Here is a 26,315-nt window from a genome sequence, read left to right on the forward strand (position 1 = left end):
CAGCCGCCGGCCCCACCGGAAGAGGGGCCACCGCCGCCGCACAGCTCGCTGTCCCCGAAGGCAGCCGGGCCAGCCAGCTGCTGGGGACACTGATCATTCCTGGCGCCGGAATGAGGCGTTTCGTCTGTGGCTGCATCCGCGAGGCAGGGCGGGGCTTGGCAGCAGCCTGTCACCCCAGCCGACCCCGTCACCCCAGCCGACCCCGTCACCCCAGCCGACCCCGTCACCCCAGCGGACCCCGTCACCCGCTGCAGAGAGGGCCCCTTCTCATCGGGGAGACTGAGGCACGCGTTTCTGGACCCACAGGCTGCTTTACACGTCTTGCTCCACCGTAATTACTAACAGCACGAAATACTCTCCACAGAGAAGCGAAGCGCTGAGCAAGACGTGCGACCCTGGCCGAGGCGCCGGACGTCCCAGACCTCACCCTCCTCCTGAGTCCTGGGTGGCACAGAGAATCGCTGCCATTCCCGTTCCCCCCGTGCATCAGCTGGCGAGGGCTCCGCAGCAGTGTCACAGCCCGGGCGGCTCGATGACGGGCGTCCTTCTCTCACGGGCCTGGAGGCCGCCGGGCTGGCGTCCGGCCGCAGGCCTGTCCCTGGGGCGGCCGCACGTGGGCGCCGCGAGGTCTCCTCCCCTCCTCCCGCGGGGACCCAGGTCGCCCTGCTGAGGTCACCTCGCTGAAGGCCCGTCTCCAAACGAGTCCCATTCCAGGTCCTGGGGGTTACGACGTGACGCAGACACCTGGGGGAGGACACGGCCGGTCCGGCCCCCGCCCCACCTCCACCCCACCCCGCGGCCAGGGGAGCCCCACGACCAGTGCGGACCCTGGCCCTGGGTCCCTGGCGCAGCGGCGGGCCCCAGGGTGCTGCCAAGGCTGGGGCGGGGCACGGGGTTCGGAGGGGGGGCGAGGGAGCGGCCAACGCACGCCCCGCGTCCCAAACATGCGTGCCCATCCGCGTCCACGCGCGCTTGCTTCCCCCCGACCTCGACGTCCCCCGTGGGGACCCCCACGGGCCACTCCGGGCCAAGCCCCCCGTCAGCCGGCCGTGCCCCGCCTTGTGCTATGACCAGCTGTGCCTCACGCGTCCGTACTGGGCTGCAGGTCCACGGAGGAGAAGGTCCCGTCTCCTTTAGTCCGACATCGCCCTGCCTGATCCAGCCCCTTCCCCGCATTTTTCTCCTTAACCCCGGAGAAGGGTCGGTGCTTAGTGCCCTGCCTCGCGCCCAGTTCTTGGTTACGGAACAAATCGGTGACCAGCGCAGGCACTGGCTTCCTGCGCACCAGGCCCAGCCGCGCCTCGCCCCACGATACACACCACGGTCCCCCCGGCGTAGTGGCCTCTGCTCAGTCACTGGGAAGCTCGACCTCCATTGACGCAGCAGGACTCGGCATCGGCGCCTCCCTCCGCCTGCAGCGTCTGCTCCCGGTGCCTCCTCGCCAGCGTTAACCCACCCCAGTTCCGTGGTCACATTGTCCGTGGCCCTTCCCAGACCACTGTCTTTAAAACCGTGCACCTGATTATGAGTCTGCTTTATCGTTCGTAGTGCTTATGGCACTGGAACTAGTTTATTTACATTTATGCACTAGGATGGAAGCATGATGATGGCAGGGGGCTACCTTTTCATGAGTATGTCCCCACTGTCTAACGAAGCATATTACAGGTATTCAAAAATATTCAATGAACGCACGAAGCTTACATTTCATGGTATCATATGCCTCAAACGGTTATATCCTATTTTCAGCTCATTTTGATGAAAACTATGCAATCAAAGTAACAACGGCATATATGCTGTTCGATTAACGAAGACCGTATTAATTCAAGCAAAATAAAAAGCTGGTAAGACTTTCGCGAACGTACATCCGGATACTGACTAATACCTGCTCACAATGAGTATGCGGGCGTGTGTGTCTCTCTGTATTATTAAAAACACTCATGCACCGAAAGTACAAACAAAAAAAACTGGACTTTATCAAAATCCGAAACTTCTGTGCATCGAAGGATAGTATCAAGAAAGAGAAAAGACAACCTGTGAATGGGAAGAAATATCTGCCAAGTTAATATCTGATACAGGGTCTGGTTTTCAGAACATATAAAGCACCCTTACAGCTCAACAGCAAACAGACGACCCAATTACAAAATGAGTGAAGGACCTGAACAGATATTTCTCAAAGAAAATATACAGATGGCTAACAGACACAGGGAAAAATGCTCAACATCATTGGTCCTCCGGGAAATGCAAATCAAAACCACAATGACGTATCACTCCGCATCCAGTAGGGTGGTAATAATAAGTGTTGGTAACAATACTGACCAATCAGAAGCCTCGTATAGTGGTAAGACTATTGAATGCCTTATCCACAGTGGAAAACAACCGGGCAGTTCCTCAAAAAATTAAATATAGAATTACATATAACCTCATGATTCTATTCCCAGGAACGCAACCAAAAGGACTGAAAACAGGTGCTCAAACAAGTGTATGTTCATGCATGTTTTAGCAGCACTTTTCACAGGTGTGAACAAGTAGAAATGGCTCGACGTGCATTCACGGATGGACCTCGTAAACATGCTGCGAGACAGCAGACGACGAACATCGCATATCCTATGATTCCACCTGTATGAAGTGCCCAGAACAAAGCGAGAGACGGAACCCAGCCTGGCGGTCGCGGGGGCCCGGAGAAGGCAGGGCCGGGGAAAGCGTTCGGGGGCAAAGGGCTCCGCTTCCGCCGGAGCAGAGGACGTTTTGGAATTAGACAGAGGTGGCAGCTGCATAACAACGTGACTGTGAATTCCACTAAATAGCTTGTTTTAAAATAGTCGATTTACATTATGTGAATTCCACCTCAATAAATTATTTTCAAAATTTATGGTTCTCATTCCTCTGATATCAATATTTAATTTACTCGATGCAGGCGATGAATACGTCTAAAAACAAGTAAAACGTAGGACATGCACCTTATTATATGTAAATGATTATGTGAAAATATGTGTTACTTAAATCCTGCACCATCGTCAGTAGCAGCTCTCTGTCTTTAGAGAATGAGGATGTTATTTTCCTCTTTGGCTGAGAGATTTCCTGCATTCCGAGAAGATTTGCCAATTTAATTCCTTATCGCGACCTCCAGTAACCACATTCCCTTTTAGACAGTATTCAGAACCCATAATTGACACATTAGGATATTCAACATGATTTTCTTGATCAGGAAGTATTCAAATGAGGCATTTACAGTTAATTATTGAATTCTTCTCACCAGGTTTCTTTGAATCACTAAAGAAGCAACCCCGTCAGCTTTATCAGGGTTTCCCACGGTGACCCACAGGAGCTAACACACGCTGAGAGTGGATGTCACTCCGAGGTAGAGCCCTGGATGACAGATGGGCTTTGAACGCATGGGCTGTGGCCACTTCAGCTGTCCCAGCTGTCCAGCACCGTGCACGCTCTGAGAGGAGGCGAAGCTGCCATGGCTGGGCCCGTGGTCTCCACAAAGAGGAGGCCAGAACAAACCCCACGTACTTCACACACTCCATTTCCATGATGAAGTGTGTCCGCTTGGAAATTCAAAGATTCTGTCTCCCAGAGCGGGGTTAGGACTTTGCTGAAGTCCTAACCCGCCTATGGGAGACAGAATCTTTGCAGAGGTGACGAAGCTCAAAGGAGGTCATTCGGGGCCCTAATCCAGTATGACCGGTGTCTTCACAAAAAGGGGACGTCTGGACAGAGGTGAGCACAGAGGGGAGGACCATGAGATGAGACACGGGGAAGACGGGCAGCCACAGTCAAGGAGCACGGTCTGGAGGAGCAGGTCCTTCCCTCGCGGCCTTGGAGGGACCGGCCGTGCACACGGTCATATTGGATGTCCGGCCTCCAGACTGAGAGAGGAAACATTCTATTTTCCAAGCCACCGAGTGTGTGGTGCTGACATGGCAGCCCCAGAAAACACACAGAGCTGCGAACCTTCCCTGGAGGGACCCCAGCGAACCGGTCTGCATGTGCGGCTCCTCGGCCCTCGCTGTGTGGGGACACCGGACAGAGATTGGAGTCTAGTAAAAAGATGTAAATACAAATGTCCCTTGACGCGGCAGAATGAAGATGAAAGTTTGGGAGAGCTTTATGGAGAACGTTTGCTTTCCTGAGAAAAGAAACTGCAGTCCCTTGCCCGTGTTCTATTTTCTTCCTGCGGTGAAGCCGGCAGGTGGGCGCCTTGGCAGCCGCCTTGGCAGCCGCCTTAGCAGCATGAGGTGAGGAGCAGGCACCGTCAGGGTTTTGGAGAGTGAAAAACAAACGTCCTTGGTAATAATGTCACTGGGTAGCTGCATCGGTACGTGAGTATCCTTGATATAAACAAAAATTAATTTCTGACATAAAAACGTTAACATTAACGGCGTTCCGCATTGGTTAGCTGTGGTCAAGGATTCTCCTTATGCATCGTCTCAGAATCTTTCTCCAGTTAACTGAGTATAGACCTTATTTCGTTTCGTTCTCTATTTTTAATCCATCATGCTTTCATCATGTCCTCCTCTTCGTCATTCCCTCAGAAGGCTCTTCACATCTGATAAATAAATCGATCTATTTATTAAAGCTGGAAAAAAGTACAATAAAATCTTGGCAAGTGTTATCCTTGTATATAAGAAATGTAGGTTCTTCTTTCTCCCTCATGTATTCTGTACGTTCCAAATTGTTGTTTTTTTGTTTTTTGTTTTTTAAACTATTTTCCATCAACCTGATTTTCCATTTTCTGTGCCGTACAGCTTAACACCACAGGGAGGCTATTCCTCCCTGGTCAGGGGCCTGAGCAGAGGAGGGACCTGCTGATGGGTGCAGGGGCCACCCGCCCGGGACTCCCGCCTGGTCACCGCCTCCTCCGCAGAGGCCGCCCCTGCTCCCAGGCCCTTGCGGACCGTCCTCTGCGGGAGCGGAGGCTGGGCACGCCGATGGGTGGCGATGCGCGCACGTGCAGAGGCTCTGTGCCCCAGCGCGGGGGCTGTCGCCCCGGGGCCGGTCACCGCCGGAGGCCGAGCCAGCGTCCCCACGGCCAGCACCGCGGGGCGCGCGGACGTCGCTCGGGTTTGCAGGGGCTGCGGAGGATGCTTCTCCTCGGGGTGCTGCAGGTGACCCCACTTGGACGCCCAGGCGGTGCCGCCGGCGCGCGTCCCTGCTGGAGGGACGTCTGGGACCCCCTTCTTCACCCCGGTCACCACCGGACCGCGACGCCCAGCGGCCTCCCCGCCTAAGGACCCGTGCACTCCTTTTAAAAATCAGAATAAAATAATTAATGTTGCATAAAACAACCAGAACCATGTTCATATTTTATGAATGGGGCAAGATAGCAATCGCTAATTTAAATCTATTTTATTACATCACATATTTAAATATTCATTTGTCATTAAAACGTTTCCCATCACGTTAAGGGTTTATATTCGGTTAAATAATGCATCTTTCCCCACTCACATTTTGATGTGATTTTTTAAATGAGTATTCAGTTACCATGGCAATAAATGGTATAGGAATGCATAGATGAAAATGGAATGGAATCGAATACGAGATGAATTCAGAATCCATGCAACGCCCTCCGTTCAAAGGACTACTCGTTCTCTCTCCGCCATCTTCGTGAATGACAGTCGATCCAAACAATCTGTCCTAACAAACATATGACCCTAAAATATGCATTTCTGGCGATGAGATTCCAACGTAGTCATTGCAAAAATGTTACAGTGAGGTTTTATGTATATCTCTTAATGATTTTTTTTTTTAACAAGCGGATGATAGTTACCAAAATTCTCTAGCAACTAATCCTACCTCTTCTGACAAAAACAAGTGAAAATTTGAGTGACTGTACTTTGAATTAAATTGAGGGCTAAGATATTTGGAAATCACATTTTCTCAGGAACGAGAGATTCCACATCTTTGTTCACTTGGCACGTAGTCACCGCTTCCACCTTCGCTCACATGACCTCTGTGCACTTTGCAACAGGCAATGCACATCTTTTAAGAATAACTCTATATTTATTATGAAAAACTATTTTGAGTATCAACTCAAAGCCTTGGTATATTTTCTTGTCCATCTGGCCTTCGTGAATAATGACTTGATGAGCCATTCTGTAATTTTCTGCATAGTTACTAGAATAATTAATTCAAATGATCTCAGTAAGATCAAAATACATCTTATAAAAGTGAGTTCATGTTCTCATCAGATGAAATAGAACCTTGCATAAATTTTTATTCTATAGAGACAAGTGGAATGTTGAGTACTCACCAAATATTATTTATGAATTGACAATTTCTCTACCTAAAATGATCAGAAAACATTAAGTAAAATCTTTAAATTAAAATACTGTTAAAGACCTATAAACTGGCTATTTCGTTTATAAAACTTGCGCTTCTACTTTAGGAGATTCCTAAGATAGAAGAAAAATCATACAGCTTTGGGTTAAAAAATCCATTTCCTCCTTCTTCCTTCTCTTAGAACCAAGCATTGTTTGTTCCTCGTGTAGATAGTACGAGATTTGGGGAAGTTGATGAACAGCTCCCTTAAATATTTCTCCAAGAACTGAAATCGATTTTAATTGACGGCAATTATTTTTTTTACAGTTACACATTTTCATTATTCAAGAGCCGTGGAAAAAACTCTTGAAGTGATTTAAGGCTCAGCGGTTGAGTAAATGATGAGTCTTTCTTCCCTTTCCTAACCAGACGGCAAGAACTGTTAAAAGTTCACTTTCCTGGGGCGGCTCCCCGACCCCCAGCAAATACATTCCTAGAGACCGAGAACGGCTGAGATTCCCCAGGGGTCCAGGGGTCCGCCTCGCTGATCTTCCTGTCCACTTTTAGCCACAAGCCACAGGATATTGGCAAACATCGTTCAGCATTGAAATTAAAAAAAAAAAGTACTAACCTTTCCAAGAACGCCTAGACACGGCTAGACCCGCAGATTCTTGCGGAGCACACAGTGACCACGAACACAGGTTTCCTGGGTTAATAGCCGGGAACCGAAATGTGTTCAGCGGCCGGCAGGAAGGGGCTGATAAGAAACGTCTTTGTTCCTTTGGATACGGCAATATTGAAGATAATACTCGAGTACATTTTAGAGCGCGCCCACGTCTAACTTGAAAATGAAACATAGGGCGAATATTGAAAAGAACAGCAGGAAAGCGTTTAAAATGTTTTTCTCGCAAGCTAAATATTCGTAGTTCGAAAATAAATTATTTTTTAGTCATTTTAAGGACTCCTTAGCTCTGCGACTCCATTCACACAGAAGAGCAACTGTCAGATGTCTCCTCAAAGTCACGCAGAGAACCCAATATAATAAATATAATTATAAAGGTGATTTAAACCGTCATATTAAATATGACTCGGAATTACTTCCTATATGACATTAAGCTATGTGTGTGAATTTGTGGGTTAATGTATCATGTTATCTTTTTATTTTAATCATTTGAATTATAACACTAATGCATGTGATCCCATATCCCTGACATAATCACTCTTACTAAAATCACGTGTAGCTTCTGCTGTTTGTTTAATCACATACAACTGTTTATGTACTGTATGATTTACTTTTACGAACAACATCGTACTTCGTAGATAAGGAAATAAATGGAGACTCACTGAATGAGAACATCCATTTATTCAGAGCTTGCTGCAGCGAGGGAGTCAGCCCCACGCCTCGTGTTTGGCAGACTGAAGGCAGGAAGAGGAGCGGGGAGATTCATGGTGGGAAACAGGAAGTCTCCAGGTGTGGCCTGGTCGGAGGCGGCTGGCCTGGCGAAGGTGTAGGTAAGTGGGCTCACTACGAGCGGGGTGTCACGTGCGATTGGTGAGGGGTGCACATTTGGTGTTCTCTGGTCGGCCCTAGGTGGAGAGCGGAGATGTAAACGAGGGGAGCTGACAGTTATTAAGCAGCTCCGGGCCGCCGGGGGCCAATGGTTCAGTTCTAATGAGGGCTATTGTCTGGCTTTCTGGACAGGTAACTGAAGACATCGATCCGACTCCCTGTAAGTCTGACTTGTACATAGCAGGCTGGCTCTCCTACGCGTCGGTTTCTTCGGCTGGCAACTGCAAGTCAGATTTCTTTCTACCTAACTACCTATCTACCTATCTGCATATCTATCTATCTATCTATCTATCTATCTATCTATCTATCTATCATCTATCTATCTATCTATCTACCTACTTACCTACCTATCTATCATCTATCTACCTACCTACCTATCTGTCATCATCATCATCATCATCATCTGTATCATCTATACATTGATCAACCCACCCATCTATCCATGCTTCCATCCATCCATCCATCCACCCACCCACCTAATGTCTCTCTGTCAGCTGAGATTGAAGTAGAAATCAACATGCAAAAGAAACCTGGACCTAAGACCCTGAGGAAAAATTCTGGAGGAATGCCTTCAGGACTGTTTTTCCCTAGGGGCATTGAGATAATGAGACTAGAGTTGGGGAAAGTGGACAGGGAGAGAGTGCACAGTGACATGGAGAGGAGACGATGGCCTCTCTGGGGGCACCCGAGGCCCTGAATGTTTCCATCATGCGATGGTTAAATTTAATTTAAGACAAAGAAATTATTTCACACTCTTATTCCATTTTGCTTTAGTTTCCAAGGCAATTTGTGTTTTTATGAAACCAAATGTGCTCTCTGCAGGCAGATGGATGCTGGTGGTTTTTTTTCAACCCTACCTACCTATCTACCTACCTACCTACCTATCTACTTACCTATCTATCTACCTACCTACCCACCTATCTACCTACCTACCTACCTATCTACCTACCTACCTACCATTGTATACACACACACATGTAACACAGGCTGGCCACTGTCTATTTGTTTATTTAGTCTCGCACAGACTACTCAATAACTTGATATTTTCATTTAAATGTAAATCATTACCAGCTCTGGAAGTCAGTGCATGTATATTTTCCTCATTTTTTATAATAGCTGCAAATATACGATAGCAAAAATAGGCCAAGATGCAGTCAACTGTCTTGAGTGACATCCAAGCGGCTTTCAGTATTTTGCCACTTCAAATAATGCTGCAATAAACGTCCTTAACTGAGCTTCTCAACTTAATGGCATCATTAACAGTATTGGTCAGATTCCCAGAATTTAAACAGCTCAGTCAAAGGTTGTGTTTCTCTGAAATGTTAACACACACGAGCGCACCACTGAAGTGCTTTCAACGAAGCCCCTAGCAGGCCACGGCTGCTGAAAGCGGACCCCCCTCCTGCCCCGGCTCTTCATCGCCAGACATCGCTGGAGACTAGACCACAGAGCTCCATTTCGAGGTGTCCAAACAAGCTCACCCGGCCAGGCCGCAGCACCCCTGAGTGTCACACTCATACAAACGATGCACGGAATGCGGGAATTTGGAGCGACCCCTGGCAGACAGAAAGGGAAGGGGCGAACTGCAGCCCGAGACCCAGCGATTTTAGGAGCGGCTGCCGCTGCGTGGGGGACCGGAGGTGCAGGCCCGCCGCCCCGCGTCACCTGGTAGCTCGGCCGCCGTGAAATGCCCCTCGGGACACAGAGAGGCTCCACGTCTCCACATCCAGGGTGGAGCAGAGAGTGAGCGAGGTCACATCAGACACTCGAGGTGGCACCTTGTTATCGGGCAGCGAAGGCCTGAGGAGGATGAGAAGCGTGGCCGGTAACCGCGTGTTCGGTCCCTGTCTGGCGCTGTATCGCATCCATTCTCGCTGACAAATGGCAGGAGTTCAGGCTGGAGCTGGGAGCTTCGCAGAGAACGAGAGAGAGTCTGGCAGGAAATCCCAACCACCAGGGCGGGGGCGCGAGTCCTGCTCAGCCCCGCAGACGTCTGGGCCGACGGGGAGAGAGAACCAAGCGCTGGGGCGGACGGACGCATCTGCACACGGAAGAAGGGAACGCGACTTGGAAAAACTAGAAATAATCGTTTCGGAGTGAGGTATTTCATTCAGCAATAAGGCGAGCTGGATCTGAGAACCAACCAGAACCATGAAAATAAAAAATGCAGTTGCTGAACTAGGGCAACGTACAAAAAGGACGTGTCCGTCGAGTGCGTGAGAAGGGCCGGGATGAAGGGGAGAGGGGACCATGAAAGAAAAGCCGAGAGACCGGAGACTGGGTCCAGAAGCCCCCGCCCAATCATCGAAACGGAGCCTCGAAAGAACACCACGTGACGGAGAGCAGGCCCTACGTACGGAGATGGAAAGGGAAATCCTTCCGTAAGGAAAGAGAGAGACGAGGCAAAAATGGGCGCGCTCAGGGTTGAGGAGGATTCATAAAACCGAAGCGAGGAGAGTCAGACAAAACCACAGAGCCAAACCAGCTGGTTGCACTTGTTCACCTGAAGTGTCAGACCACTGTGGTTAGACTGGAAGCCCTAACAGTTTCCAGGGAAAGTGAAGTAAACACGCCGGGCTAATGATGACAACAACCTTAACCATGAGTTCGCTGGAGGCCGCACAGAGCGCGCCGCCCAGGTCCGCACCCCCCGCGCCCTGTCCCGGGTCCCGGGCAGCCCGCCTCCTCCACGCATTCTCCAGCTTCAGCCCATCTGCTCTCCCGACCTGTGACTCATCTTATCTCCTTCCCAACGGAGTCTTCGCGCAGAAACTTACTGTTCATTATTACTACTACTACTACCACTACTGCCTTATTGCCGAACGACATACATCACTCTAAAACGATTATTTCTAGTTTTCCAAAGTCACGTTCCCTTCTTTCGTGTGCAGATGCGTCCGTCTGCCCCAGCGGTTGGGTCTCTCTCCTTGTTGGCCTAGACGTCTGTGAGGTTGAGCCGGCCATACCAACGGCGCCGCAGCAACCCCAGGTGTGGCACGGCCTGGCCACCCCCAAAATGACCCGGTCCCTGCCCGTAGCCACCCCCAAAATGACCCGGTCCCTGCCCGTAGCCTCCTGGCAGGTTTCCTTCCTGAAAGCAAAGAGGGAGTTTAAAATACTCAACACTCCTATTAGAAACCTTAATGATGGTTTGTAGCTCTTAAAAACTTGTACGATGTCTGAATACCTTAAAAAACAATTTCTGTTGTGTTTGAACACGTTTTAAAAATATATACTAGTTATGCATCAATACATTCTTCTTGAATCAATGAAAGTATCACAGATGACACAATAGGGTGCTGTCTTCAATCCCGGTTCCTTCTCTCGTCTTCAAAGTCACCGACCGTCTCAGTTTGGGGTGTATCATCCAGATCTTTTGCCCTGTGGAATTAGCTACATGTATCTGAAGAGAGATTCAGTATCTCTGATGTGTTTTTAAAACATAAATAGTATCCGACTGAACGTCTCGTCCTTCAGCCTGCGTCAGGCACTCCGACCCGCTTCTGGGCGAGTGCAGGTGGGTCCGCGTCGCTTCTGACGAGCGTCGCCGCTGCCCCGTTAGTACAGAAATGCCGCTGTTTCTTGCGCCTTCACCTTATTCACGAACACCGAGGTCATTCCGAGTGTTTGTTTTATAAACAATCCTGCACTGCACATCAGTGAACACCGAGCGTCTGTCATCCCGGAGCAGACGAGCAGGAGCGACTCCTGGAGCTCTCAGCCGGTGCTGACTCCCTGGCAGGGTGACTGGACAGAGCGACGTCGTCACTCTTGCTGGAAGAGTGTGCGTGGCCTCTACGCGCTGGCTGCCGAGCTTTAGGTGCGCACGCGTTCGCCGAGCGGGGATGACGTGCCATGCCTTTCATCTCCGTTTACTGTTCCACCGCGTGTCCTCGTGCACCCTGACGTGTCTCACAGGACCGAACCTGACACTCCTGAAGCACAGTCAGATATCTGAAACCCGGCGGCCTTCCGCGGTTCCCATAGATTTGGAAATGCAGATTTTTCATGAAGTTCTCCGTCAAGTATCTATCTCCCCCCCACGGCCGAGCGAGGGAGGGCTCCTCCCTCAGTGTCCCAAAATGAAGGGCACCTTCTGTAGTCACCAAACACCAAGATCACAGAGCCAGACTCCAGCATGATGACGGCAAATTCAAACAGCGGCCACGAGTGCCCGCAGCACGGGCGCAGCCCGTGGTCACCACCACCCTGGTCCGACCTGAGTTCTGATGTCGTGACTGGCATTTTACGATTTCATCTGGTTTCTTCTTCTTCTTTTCCTGTCTCTCTCATTCCTTTCTTCCAGGCGTGTCATTTGGGCAGTTTGAGGGCTCCGCCTTGATTGGTCACAGCAGCTTTTGGTGTGTCGCTCTGTTTAGCTCTCCTTGGTGGCCGCTCTGGGTAGTTCATTGTGCTCTATTGGCATTTTTTAACCACTTCAAGTGGAGTAGTCAAAACTTATTTCTTTCTCGGTCCTTTTACTCTGTCGATTAAAAAAAAATGCACACACACATGTACATTTACATCATTGTTTCAAGTATTTCTCCTGCGTGCCCTGAGGAAAGAATAGATATTATATATTTTTATTCCCACCATCAAATGCGGTTTGAGAGGCTCCTCAGGATAACAGCCTATTACATGCACTTCTACGTTTAGCACTTTTTCCTGAAGTCCCGTGCCTTCATCGAATTTCTTTTCTGTTGGAGAGCGTTCTTCAGATATTCTTTAAAAATAGGTCTGCTCGCAACAAATTTTCCTAGTTTCCTTCTGTTTGAGGATATCTTTATTTTCCGCTCCTTCCTGACAGTCCATCCAGGTAAAGCATTCACCTGCGACGGCTCTTTTCCTCCCGCGGGTGAAAATGCCAGGCTAGCTCCTTCCGGCCCCCAGAGTTTCCGAGGAGAAATCACTGTCCGTGGCTTTGCTATCTCTTTGGTTGCTTTTAACCGTGTTTCACTGTCTTTACTTTTTAGAAGTTTAATGATCATGTGTCTTGGCATGGATTCTTTTGCGTTCATCTTATCGGATTTGGCAGGCTTCTGAAGCTGCGGGTTTGTGCGTTCCATCAAATTGGAGAAGCCTTTGGCCATATTTCTTTAAATGCCTTTCCAACCCCAAGTTCTCTCTCTTCTCTTCTAGGACTCAATAATATGAATGTTGGGTCTTCGCTACTGGGAAACAGGTTCCCGAGGCTCTGTGCCTTCCCTCCTGGCGGGAGGAGATTGTCTCCTTTCTCTCCATTGTCCAGGCTGAGTAAATTCCGCTGTTCTGACCTCCAGTTCCTTGCTTCCTCTTTCAAATCCACGTTATTCTAGCTCTTAATACGCCCCTGGAATAACAGTGTGTTTCTATTTCACTTCGTTTTCTTTTATTTTTTAGTTCGATCATTCCTATTTGGTTGTTTTAAGTCGTTTCTATAATAGATGCTAACAAATAATATCGCTAATATATTCTGATTTTTTCTCCACTTGTATTGGTGATTTTAAATTACTTGTCGAAAGTGTTTTGTGATGGCCGCTTTCGTTTGTCAGATAGTTTCGACATCTGACTCATCTCAGCAGTGACATCGGCTGACTGTCTTTCCTCCTTCAAGCTGTTTTTTGCTGGTTCTTGGTATAAGGAATGGTCACATACCTTCTGTCAGCAGGCCAGCCCAGGCTTCTTCCCACGGTAGTGGAGAGATTCAAAGCTCAACAAGGGACAGCGAGCCCCAGTGGAAGGTAATTTTCAAGTCTCCGTTCACCTTATGTTTGCTATTGCTCCATCCGTCAGAGCAGGTCACAAGACCAAGCTCAAAGTCAGTGCTGGAGGTGACTCCTAAGGGCGTGATGTAGGGATAGGAAGAATTTGTGGCCAGTGGACACTCACCACGGCCACCAGGAGGTCCTGACCCGCATGCGATCATACGTCAGTTCCCACTCGCATTCCTTTTACAGTTTATGTCCACCAAGTCTAATAGCTCGTTTGTTTCTCATAAATATGTCACGTTTGCTATGTGGGAAGACATTTAATCGTCCTGCCTGACATAAAATTTAATACGTTCATGGCTAGTCCAAATAGAGCTAACTCGTGTAAACAGTTCAACAAAGTTTTTTTAAAAAGTTAATATACATCAGGGGACCTTCCATGTTCTACGAAAAGTTAGGTATAATTGTAGGACCTGACTTTTATTCTTTGTTACCTCTTCCAATGCCTAACAGGTATCTGCTAGTTTTATTCTAGGGTTTGTTGACAAAGTCCACGTCTGTTGTAATCACGTTTTCCGTGACGTTATAAATCATGAATATGTCCTCTCTGCAGATGAAAAGAATCTCACTTGCAGTCTATTCTCATGAAGTAACTCTTCGATTTCTCGACCACATATATTGCTTGATGAAGACCCTTATAATTTTAACCGTGGCTTTCTTGAGGAGCAGTTACAGTGATACAACCATATGTGTTTTGATTTACCATAATTTATTTGGCGGTTAGGAGAATATTGTCTTTGATTGTTGTTTTTAGTATTGTTATTATTATCCATTTTTCATTCTATTAAAAATATCCTTTTTGATGCTGTCTTTGGAAATCATTGGCCCAAGAATTTCAATTAAAAAAAGTCACTTTCAGCTCTTCTCCAGAGTTAAAACTGGTAGTTTAGCGTCCGTTACTTCATAGGAATTATTTAGGTTTCCTCTTAAATATGCCCCTGGAGAACTGCAGTAACAGAGGCTGTTTCTGAGCTGTCTGATGATGTTCTTCCCACGGCTCATCCTCGTCAGCTTGTAACCACTCAGGTGAGCCTAGCATCACCTGCGAGCCTTCTCCTCCATTTCGCACACACTCTTTTAGATCAATCGTTATGTGAGCAGCTGAACTACTTTACAAAAATGTGAAACAAGCCTAGACCCAGCAATGACTCCCCGGTCCCACAGGGCAAGCGATTCTTCATCCATAAAATGCATAAGCTATCCCTGCTCTGGTGTATGTGTCCGCATCACGTAGGGATGTGTCCGTGAAAATGCCCGCCTTCCCACACTCAGCTTCAGGGCAGAGGACAGCAGGGCTCGGTAAAGGTACCAGGGAGTGTGACGCACGGCCGAAGGCTGACCACTCGGTCACTGACGGCGTCCCTTCCTGCTCGCCTATACATGTATTTTTCCTACTGGAGAGGGATGACTTACACTATTTACGCTAGCGACGAGGAGACATGCCCCGCACCCACCCCTCCTACACAGGGGACGCTTCCGACGCTGTCCCACAAACCGCTGATCCTCACCTACTGCTCCAACCTGTTAGGCCTGCAAGGCGGAGTTACTGGTCTGAAATGCTAAGTCTCTCCACAACGGTTTTTAAGGGATGGCGTCAAAACAAAGGCAAATTCAAAATAGATAAAACCGCCACCCGCACCCCTAACGTCAGGGCTCAGGACAAGCAGCACCTGGCATGCACATGCCCGTCCGTTCCAACACAGTCTAGGTCGCAAGCGACACTGCCAGGCCCGAGGCTGCGAGAAGCTCCCTCCCGGGGAGCAGCTCCGTCCTCCAGACGCTGTCTATGCTGATGGTTTTCGCCAGGGGGAGAACCTGCCCTTCTCCGGGCGGGTGGCGCAATCTGGAGACAAGCTCAGTTTCTACAACCTGGGCGTGGTGGCACCACTGTCCCCTCATGGGCGGGAGCCAGGGGTGCAGCTGACACCCTCCCTCGCACGGTCCGCATGTCAGCTGCGCCCAGAGCCGGGATTCTCCCCGGCGCCCGTGCACGCTTTCGGCCGGCCGCCTCTGCGCACAGTCGTGACTGGTGACACTGGCTTTCGTGAGAATCCTGTCAGCATGTGATTCACAGCACATGAAGAGCGGACGCTTTGCCAGATATCCATACGCAGTTTCTGATTTCTCTTCCATCTTATTTTCATCTGACCGTTGCTTAAATAAGCATCGCCTTGTGTGTACATTCTGGACCACGTCCCCGAGTTCCTTACTCTCCCACCGGCTTCTGGATTTCCTGGGAATTAAAGCACTGCTCACCGAAGCCACAGGGACTGTGGCGCTTGTCAGGAGCGGTGTGGACAGACCGGATTCGGAAGCCACCCCCATGAACTGACAGCGTCCTAGTGGGCGTGGCACTCAGAATCCAGAGGCCATACCTCCCCGAGCTGCATAAACACACCCTACAGAGAGATCTGACCAGAATGTCAAAGTTCCACAGCAAATAATGATCTCCAAGAAAACCCGGCCAAAGGAAAATACCCGAGAGACAGAAATGATCGGTTGTCTCTGAGGTCCGAGGCTTTAATTCATTTAGGCCAAATTTAATTTCTTTCAAGCTAAGGCGTATGAAGAATTATTAATTTGCACGGGTGCTTTAGCCTCAATATTAATTAAGACTATTGTAGTTCATTGTAATGTCAAAAGGAACTCTTTTTTTTTGACAAGCTGGTATGTATTAATGAGAAACTGACCCCCATTTTTTTTCTGTGTGACCTGTAGAACAAGAATCACTAGGATAAAATCAGCAATTTCACAGTTCTTGTCCTCTGTCAAACAACTACACACTGACAAATCCTTCACATTTGATTCATTAGGAGAGTTCTCATATGTAAGGCTAATACGCTATGACTTTTAGCGCTCGGTAAATTTAATCACCACACCATTTATGTGTGCTTGTTCACTTTATTTCACTTTACGGGAGGCGAATGTGCTTTAGACTACAATGCCATGTGTGCCTAGAACCAGAGAATTCTAGAGCTGGAAGGAAAGCTTGAGATCATTTAGTCTTAACCTTGCCATTTTACAGGGTAGAAATTGAGGCTTGCGATGAATGCCGACTGCAGTTTAATGAGTTCGGCTCGCTGGTAAATCCTCTCTGGGCTCCCATTCTGCTGCCATTAGATGACTTCAAAAATTAAATTCACGGACGTGGTTCCACAGTGTAGCGGTGAGCACGTCTCCTTTACTCGCAGAAGGTCCTGGGTTCGCTCCCTAGTGCAGCCACAGCCCATGGTCTGCGGCCATGCCACCCTGAACGAGCCCGATGTCTGATCTCGGAAGCTAAGCAGGGTCGGGCCTGGTTAGTACTTGGATGGGAGACCACCTAGGAAGACCACGTGCTGTAAGAATTAATAATAAAATAATAATAAAAAAATTAAATTCAGGTCTTATTTTATCACACAAATTAATAATAAAATAATTTAAAAAAAATTAAATTCAGGTCTTATTTTATCACACAATTGTTGTTTTCTTACCAAGAACTTTCAAATAACCATTCTGCATTACAGACTATAGTTGGTAATTAATTATCCACACTAGTAAATAATTACTTAAATGAAAGATCTTTTTTAAATGATGGATCATTTTATACAAATCATTCTTCAGAATTTCAAATGCCCTTAGGAATAATTGCAGTCCTTTACTTTTAGAACTGGTTTTCCATCTGCTAGCTTGTAGATAAAGGGGTAATAAACATCATGGAATTTTAAAAATTCTGTTAATTACTATTTTTGCAACTTTGGGCAAGTCATTCAGCCTTGTTTCCTTACCTTAAATAATAATAATTTAAAAATCAGATTATCTGAGCACCTAATACATAGCGTTAATGAAATAAAATATAGTAAATGAGATCACTCTTATAAACTACGAACGCCAGATTTACAGACGTTAATGTCATCGTATTATTAAAACATTGTTTTGCTAAGACCCCAAACCAATGTTTCCGTGGCTACATTATTTCACTTCTTTTCCTATTTGTTAGTTTTGCTATTTGAACAGCTATAACGGATGCATCCTAAGTGCCACGTAACAGTTGATTAAACCTTACACAATATTTTTTAAGAATAGACTTCTATTTCTTAGAGAAGTTTACGGTTCACAGAAGAACTGAGCGGGAAGTGTAAGAAGCGCTCATGTAATTCCCGGTGCCACACAGGCGCAGCCTGTCCCCGCTCAGCCTGGCACACAGCAGCGGGGCACGCGTCACGATCAATGAACCCACAGGCACGTCACTATCAGCCACGTCCACTGCGGACTCGGGGTTCCCTCCTGATGACGTACCACCTGTGGGTTTTGACTAGTGTATAACGACACACGTCCGCCACGACAGTGTCGCGGAGAACAGCTTTACTACCCGGAAAATCTCTGCTCCTCTGCCTCTAATCTCCCCATCTTTCTGCCTTTTCCAGAATGTTAGATAATTAAAGTCATAGAACACAGCCCTTTTAGATGGGCTTATTTCATTTAGCGACACGCACTTAAGCTTCCTTCTTGTATTTTCATGCCTTGACAGCTTATTCATTCTCATCACCGAATAACAAACACTCCACTGTCTGGATGTACCAGTTTCTTTATCCATCACCTGCAGAAGGACACCTTGACTGCTTCTAAGTTGGGGCAATTACGAAAAAAGCCGCCACAAACATCCATAGGCGGGTTTCTGTGTGGACAGAATTTTTCAACGCTTTTGAGTAAATGCCAAGGAGCGTGATTTCTGGATTGTGTAGTAAGAGCGCACTTCGTTTTGTGGGACTGCCACACTGTCCCCACCAAGTGACTGGTATATAGTACGTGCTCTTTAAATACATTTACACGTATGACAGCGGGAGTTCCTGCTGCTCCCCGTCGCCAGCGTGTGATGTCGTCACTGTCGGGATTTGGGTCATTCCGGCAGGAGGGGTGTGGATTTGGATCATTCCGGCAGGAGGGGTGTGGATTCGGGTCATTCCGGCAGGAGGGGCGTGGTACCTCGCCGTGGCTCTAATTTGCATTTCTCCGATGACATCCCCTACGGCGCGTCATTTCATATGCTTACTTGTCACGCGTAGGTCTTCTTTGCTGAGGTGTGTGTTAAGGTCTTTAATCAGGTTGTTTCTTTGCTTACTGGTGAGTTTTGAGAGGTTTTTGTGTGTTTCGGATAACGGTTCGGATAACGGTTCGGATGTGAACACTGCTCTGCAGATCCCACGTCCTGACTGCATCTCACCCCAACCCCGCCCCGACTTCTGCATGGGATTGGTGTCCTTGTTCCTGATGCAACTTTCCAGACGGTTCTCCCTCCTTCTTTCCTAAACCCTCCACATCTCAATTTCCTACCGTGAGATTCGGCCGTGACTCTCGCGAGACTCTCGCGTGCCCACACTCACGAGGATTTCTGTTCGCACCCCCTGCTGCCCGCTGTCACGTGACTGGCTCCCGCCTGCACCCAGATCTGTGCTCAGATGTCATCTTCTCAGGGGGCCTTTCCGGGTCACCCCTCAAAGGCTGACGACACCTCCTCTCTCTCTTTTTCTGATTTTCTTGTCCTCCTTATCACTTCCTACTATGCAATATATTACGATATATTTTACATACCTTATTTTCTCTATCAACTGACTAGAATTTATCCTCTGTCAGGGTGGACTTTTGTCCCTTTTTAAAAATTCCTTTTAAATCTCTTGCATAGTGACTGGTACATAGTAAGTGCTCTATAAATACATTTACACGTATGACAATAAAAAGCAGGGTGTTTAGATGTCACTGAAGGGAGAAGCCATCAGCTGATTTTTAGGGGGTTTGCATCTTTTCCTCGAAGTACCTCGTCACTAGCTTAAACTTAAGCTTTTCATGTTGTGGAGCTTCTGTGTCAGAAACCATATTTCTGTTTCCTCTTAATTTCTACGTCTGAGCCGATCATACTAAGTGTCGGTACTACCCCCTTACTGTCGCTATTTATTTTTCCTAACGAAACTCAAAGAAAAAAAAAAAATTTTAATTCTCACAATTCTGTTTCTGCTGAAGAAAAAAAAGACCAGATGGCAAAGCTCCCTCCTAACTTGCGGGTTTGCGACAGCCTCAGAATCTACGCTGAAGATACATCAGAGACAAGAACGCACGTTCTTATTTTTGCTCTTGAGAAACAGAGCAGAACTAGTCAAGGCGAATGGCTTCTAAATACAAACGAGTTTTGACACAAATTCATTGTCCTATTAACATTTCGAAATCTAATATTTATATTGAATCTGACTCTTCGATCAAGTTCTGCAGTCTTGTACACATTAGACAAATTTCAGGTTTCGAAAAAGGTATAATTAAAAGAATTTGCATAAGACTGTTGTTAAAAAGATAATCATCCTTAGCACACTCCAAGTAAAGGCAGGACGGCTGTGGATACATTTCTTTTCTCCCGGCCACCCACGAGCAGCCCCGGCGGCGTAGGGCAGTCTAGGATTCAACGACAGATGGCTTCTGACCCATTTCCAGGACCAAGCAGCTTCGTGTGTCGGAGAGGTCGCATCTGAGACACGACATCCACCGCTGGGAACCATCATTTAACAGAAGCGCCGTCGAAACGGGATGTGCGCTTCGGCACAGCACCCGGCGAAACGAACAGCGGCTACATGCAAGCGGGCTGTCCTGTGCTCACCACGTTGTTGGGATAATTAAATAAATGACAAATTACACGTAAATGCGGTCACGTGTGTACACGTCCCAGCACACCGCCCAACCAAGGCGACTTATTGTTGTTGCTATTATTTTTTTCTGACCACGAGATGCCAGACTGTACCATGACATGATTATGTGACGAGCCTGCCGACTGGGAGAACACGTACACGCTGCCTTCACGCCTTCCGAGGGCCATCTTGCAGAAGGTGCATGAGACCTGCTTGGCGCAGTTCCAGGGGAGGCATAAGCAGCAGCACTGGATGAAGGGACAATATGAGACTCCACGTCTGGAACAGCGCAGTAAGCAGAATAGTGACTGTCACCCGTGAACACACTGTGTGGCGTGGCTAGGCATTTGGGCTGCAGATGGATTAGGGCCGCTCGTCTGCTGACCTGGTATCTCCGGATGGGCTGGGTAACTCGCACGGCCCCTTGATGTGGGGGAGGGGCTAAAAGAACCAGCATGCGGGTGACATGACGTGAGACAGACCTGAGCGGCTGTTGCTAGCTCTGAAGCTGGAATGGGACCATGCGCTAAGGAGGACAGGTGGGCTCCAGAAGCTGGGCAGGTAAAGAAAGCAGATTTTACTCCAGGACCTCCAGAGAGGAAGGAAGCCCAGTCCTCCAGAAGCTGGGCAGGTAAAGAAAGCAGATGTTGTTACTCCAGGACCTCCAGAGAGGAAGGAAGCCCAGTCAACAGCTTGATCTTAGCCCAGTGCGGCCCACTGCAGACTTCTGACCTCCTCGGCTAGAGGATAATGAATCTGTGTTACTTTAAGCCACTAAGTGTATGGTAATGTGTTAACAGCAGCCACAAGAAACTAATAAAAAGAGCACACTGAGAAGTGAGCTATACGATACAGAAAATGACGATGCCTCCAAGCCGGAGGCTCAGAGAGCGGCTAAGGTTTTAGGGGAAAGTGTCTAAAAAAGGGTTCGCACGTGATGTAGACAGTTTGATGATACGGAGCTGAGATCTGTTTAGCAGAAGCTGTGGAAGGAAAGTCATGGGAATTCACTGATATATGGATTCAGCTGCTGCTGCTATTTTTTCTTGGTAATTGAAATGAAGCACCGTCGATGTGCAATGCGCTTTGGATGTAAAAGCATTCGGCACGTCCCCCAAGGCCTCGTATCCACCTTCGACCTTGTGAATGGAGGAAGAGGCGTCACTCTCAGGATGGAGAGCTTACTTTTCATCGACAGGTTGAGCATCCCTCCTCTCTTTTATTTTTCCTGGGCTACCCTGAATTCTGAGTGTGCCTCTCACGCAACGACACCAGCGTAAAGTGCTCGTCTCCGCGATTCTGCCTGCGAATGTTTTCTGAATAAGTGACCGAGCCGGCAAGAGCAGCTTTTTCTCAGCTTTCCGCTTTACCGAGCCCTGTTTTCCAAACCATGGATGTCGGACCTGTTTTTTCAAAGAGGAAGCAGACAAGTTTTGAAGCATCTAACCGGGTGAACGAAAACACTTTCCATGCGGATCGTCATGAGACAGATACATAAAGTTAAAGCTGAGTACGTTTTGCTGATGAGTATATTTTTGGTTCGCTGTAGAAGTGGGAGAAAAATCCAGGACAGTCAGTGTGGCAGAGGCCATCGAAAGGGGTGTATGCAGAAAGAAAGAGAGAAAATGTGGAAGACTGTGAAGTCTGCCAAAAAAAGTTCAGCAAAATCGATCCCTCTGTTTGTCGCTGGTTTGAAAGAGAATAATGGTGTTTGAATATCAACCGCTGGATTATACAGAAATAGTCTAGCATTTTTATTCATTTCGTTGGATGACATATAAACAGTATTGAACCTGCATATTTCATCTGCATGTATTATGTCTGCTCGAGGTCCACCCTGCCACCAAAATCAGGCTCCTTGTTCCCATCACTTCCGACACGGCAGAGGAACCAGCTTCTGGGACCCAGTGGGTGTCTGGGCTGCGCAGAAGGCACTGGCTGCTGTGGCTGTCCCCGAGGGCTGGCTGCCCCAGCTCACAGCATTTTCTGTGGCTCTCCTTTCCCTGAAGCTGGCCGCCCTTAAGCTCGACCTCGGAATCTGTCACCTCTCTATTGTAAACAAAAAAGGGCCTCCTTAAGCCAGCAGGGCAAGTTCCCTCACTGAAAGCAAGTACACAGGATGTTTTGGTGCTAAGAAATCCCTAGCTGAATGGGTCTCCTGGGAGTCACGCCCCAAGGCCTATGCGGTGGACTCATCCCTGCCTTGAGAAGCTCTGTGCATTGTTTCTGTGCGTCTAGAGTAGCATACTTCAAATATCTCCATTAGCTCTTCTCCAGACTTCCGAAGACAAACACCTGGCACAGGGCGAGGTGGCCCGCACCTTCGTCATTGTCATCTTGTATGTTACATGTTAAGGACCCTCCTCCGCCTGCGCATCTAAAAGAAGGATGTATCGCTCCTGCTTTTCATCCAAGCCTAGAGATTCGCCACTTTACTTCCTCCTGCCTTTGTAACCTGCCACCATGGGTCGCATGGAACTTTCTTACATCTTTTCCTTTGATTCCCTTGTATAAAAGGAACAAGACAACTGCTATTCCCCGGGGCATCATTTCAATCATTTGGGAGTTTGCTCCTGTGACTGGCCACTAAATTTCGGCTCCAAGTAAACCCTTTAAATCTTTCTTTAGGTTTGGAATTTCTTTCACTAACGCCATGTATTTTTACCCGGATTATTACACCTTTAATTTTAGGCCCTAAAAATGCAAAGTCAAAACACTGTTTACTGTCCCCTGCAAGAAACACCCTTTTCTTCTTCCTCCTCCAAATACCATTACTGCTCCCGCTACTAGGACCACTGGCGGCCATCCTTGACCAGGAACCGAAGAAACGCAAGCACTTTAGGAAAAGCTTTACATATCCGATCTGGTTTAACCTTTGCAAACCACGGTCGTGATGTCCATTCTACAGATGAGAGTCGAGGCTCGGAGAATTTAGGTAACTTACCCCATGGCACACATATGAAAGGATGGACCCAGAATTCATTCGGCCTCGGGCCGTGATTCCGAGGAGGTCTCCACTATGACTGAGTTACTCTGACTCCCTGTATGTTTGTTTATCTCTGCATCTACCCGTAATGCCACTGTTCTGATGAATTATTTCTCCAGAAGAAGATTAGATAGTTCTGAGAAAAGTTCAGAAGAGGTGCATGTAATCGGTGACATCACGGCGAACTATCTGTATCCATTATGAATGTCTTCTTCCTTTCGTCCTCTTAGAAGAATGTACATACTGCAGACTCCTTACGGAAAGCCGGGAGAAACTCATGTTTTAGAGCAATTTTGCACTTAGATGACTCGATCCGTGAATATAGGAAAATGATACAGGTGAGCAGGGAAAGCAACACAAGATTCAGGAAAAAGTGAAAAATATGGGATTTTTCCAACTCCTTCCATTCATCTCTAGATAACTTGCCCTGAAGTGGAGAGCGTCACAGTCTGTGCTGCCACCCTGGCCACGCCTCCCACCTTTCCCGTCCGTACAGCATTCGACACCACAGCCACCATCTCTCCGGCCCCGACGGAGTGCGACCCCCAGTGAACTGTTCCCGGCGACCCCGTTCACGCTTCTCAGCGTCATCCACACGGAGGCCTCTGCAGCTCGGGCGGATTTCACGTGGTCACACGCAAAGAGGCCCCACATTTGCCTTTCTTCAGACAGAGAAAGCGTATCGGCCAACCTCAGTTTCATACAGTCAATAAGGCACCGACCGACACTGGGACGTGGAGTCACCAATCTGGCTGCGGCTCGCGGCGGGTAAACTGGCTCTGGTGTGGCATCGTCCCGCTGTTTACAGGGACGGTGTTGGAAGTCTGAACGCCTTGGCAGAGAGAATTATAATCCCAGGGAGGCCAGAGGTGACTGGGATTACCGAAGAGATGAACGTCCCTGCATAAGCCCTTCTCGGTGTGTCCCAAAGCACCCACCGCAGAGGTCGGGTCTCCCTCCGTCCACCGTCCCCCGCCCCCGGTCATCCTGCCCCCTGCTCTACAGGTCCTCAGAGATTCATACCACAAACCCATCGCTTTCTGCCTCTTTTTGTGTTTGATCTCGCTCGTCCTGCTTCTGTGCCCTCGTTAGCATAGAGAACCGCCTAAACTCTGTTTTGCAGAATTGAACACAAAGAAAATATGCTTGTCAATATGACTGGCTGGAAAATCTATGATTAAAAGTTATGTTACTCATTACCGTGGAAAATCAAAGTGGGAACAATGCTTACTGACCGTTTTTGGAAACAATTTCTCGCTCATTGCTTTCTGTGATCTTTCTTAAAAACAAAGCTATAAATTGCCACACTTCCCTGAGATGGCAGCACACAGAGCAATTTGTATTTATGCAGAAAGTTCTCATTCCTCATTTTTCTTTCAAATTAGTTTCTAAGAGTTTCTATCCGAACGAGTGCTAACATTGGTCATTATTTTAAGATGTGTTAGCTGGTGTTTTCCAGATGGAAACCTCCATGTTCTTGGGTTGACAGATAACTCTTGATGCTGTTCGTTGTCCCCAGGATAATGGGTGGAACACATGAGCCACAAAATCAATAACATGAATGATTATTTGCCAGTGAAATCGATGGATCCGACTTCTATTAGATGTGTCCATCATCGGTGAAAACATCGTGATAATGGAGACAGAGCAGACGGTGCATCACCGGCAGCTCAGACCTGGTTCTAGTTAGGCAGACAGCCCCATACTAACGAGAAACAAAGCTAGGGACACAGAAGCGACTTAGATCCACACGTAAATAGGTCTCTGAGGAATCAGAGTTGTCACAAAGCCCATGTAGAGCCTGGCAACTCTTACTTCCTCGCCCCGAAAAAAATATTAACACACTGACAGCAGAGTACATTGTCTGGTCTTAGGGGGATGCGTAGCATTAAAGGCCACTGGGTTCAACCCTTCACCCGATGCTTGTGCTGCTTCTGCGCTGGCTTCACAGCCTGCAGAGCGCACCCAGGGGTGGGATCTCACCCCCCCCATGCAGGCCCCCAGCAGGAAAAGACCGCAGGGCGGGGGCACTCAGGGTGGGCGCCCACAGGGAGATGTTTCTGGAAGTGTTCCCACCACTTACCTGGCACGGAAGTCATTACGCTTTAAGGAGGGGCATATTTATGTGCTACGTTTAAAAACATCTATTAAAAACTGTGGACATTTTTAATCCTATTTTAGTGTTCCAGAAGGTTTTACCACCTACCTGTTCCTGAGGTAAAACCGAAGCCTCATGACACTGATTTTTAAAGCCAAAGCGGCTTGTTCCTCACTCATCTGGAGCTCTTTGCAAATATCGTCTTATTGGAAAAGCCTCCTTTTGTGTCCCTGTGAAAAATGGCATCAGCAGTCCAACGCTCTCTCTGCTCTCAGCCTGCTTTATTCTTCTCGATAAAACTTATCGCCTCGTGATACTCTTGTCTGTTTTCTGTCTCATCCGCCAGACTGTAAATTCAATGTGAATAAAGACTTTGAGTGTTTCATTCACATCTATCTTCCTGCTGCTCGTAATGTCTGGAACACCGTTGATGCTCAAAAGTACACGGTACCTGACTGAGCAAATGATGGATGGGTGAATGAATGTCACTCCCCGATTTAATAAATGATTTTGAATAATACGAGCGAAATTTGATTGCAAACAGATACTACTACTTTAAGTAGTCAATATAAAATAAAGCTTTTTTTTTTTTTTAGTTTACACTTGAATGCTAATTTACACTAACAAAAATAAACTGAAAATGATTAAGGGGATAAAAAATATCTTTTAAAGAATTTTAACACCCCATCGTTAGAATTTCATCGTCTGTCATGCCTTAGAGAAGTAAATGAGACTCGCTTACTTGCAAAAAGGAAAATAAAACATTAAAAACTGTGGCTAAATTTCCAGGTGTTCCAGTCGAATTTAAACTTCCTCCTCAAATCATGTAAGACTCATATTAAATTGAACAAGGGAGACTTTTCTAAGCAAAGCCTCCGATGGTCACTCTCAGGTGTCCCACTGGCCTCTGTGACGGACTCACGCTACGTGCCTCCTGGAATGGACAGAGACGCTGAGGAACCAGCCTTCTGATGCTTTGCCGTGCACCGGGGTTTTTGTA

The 26,315-nt window shown here is 47.7% G+C and overlaps 1 pseudogene; it reads left to right on the plus strand.

Moving 5' to 3' along the window:
* Positions 1 to 16,812: 16,812 nt before the first annotated feature.
* LOC112477554 lies at positions 16,813 to 16,928 on the plus strand (annotated as a pseudogene).
* Positions 16,929 to 26,315: the final 9,387 nt, after the last annotated feature.

This window comes from Pteropus alecto, unplaced genomic scaffold, assembly GCF_000325575.1.
Source record: "Pteropus alecto unplaced genomic scaffold, ASM32557v1 scaffold53, whole genome shotgun sequence".
Taxonomy (NCBI): Eukaryota; Metazoa; Chordata; class Mammalia; order Chiroptera; family Pteropodidae; genus Pteropus; species Pteropus alecto.